The following is a 504-nucleotide window of genomic DNA, read 5'->3' on the forward strand; positions in this document are numbered from 1 at the left end:
GTCAGAGTGCTTCACAAGTGTCCCATGCTCTGTGTTCTGGAAAGATCACAGGGCAGTCTGCCAAGACTTAGATCAAATCAGCTGCAGTTAAGTCTTGCCTGTGTGGTCTATGTGGAGACGTGCAAGGTCACCAGGGCGCCACGGCAGAACCATTTGCTAAGAGAACCAAGAATTGTCGGAGATTTTCATGCCCAAGTGAAGAATACTTCCATCTGCTGAACCAGTTCTGATTCTGTGAGTTGAAAACTGGCTATGCTCTGCATCCATTACAAGCTTCCTGATGCCACTGGGTATGAGGTCAAAAAGGATACTATCCAGTATTCAGGAAAGTAATCAGTGACCATGATATATAAATAACAATAGCTTTCTATAGGAGTCAATAATTGGTAATAAAATATATTGGGGAGAAAGTTCACATTCACAATAGCAAGAAAAAATATTAACTGCCCGAGCATTAAAAAGAAAAGAAAAGAAAAGAAAAGAAAAGAAAAGAAAAGAAAAGAA

This window comes from Mirounga leonina, unplaced genomic scaffold, assembly GCF_011800145.1.
Source record: "Mirounga leonina isolate KUSES-001 unplaced genomic scaffold, KU_Mleo_1.0 Mir_151, whole genome shotgun sequence".
Classification (NCBI taxonomy): domain Eukaryota; kingdom Metazoa; phylum Chordata; class Mammalia; order Carnivora; family Phocidae; genus Mirounga; species Mirounga leonina.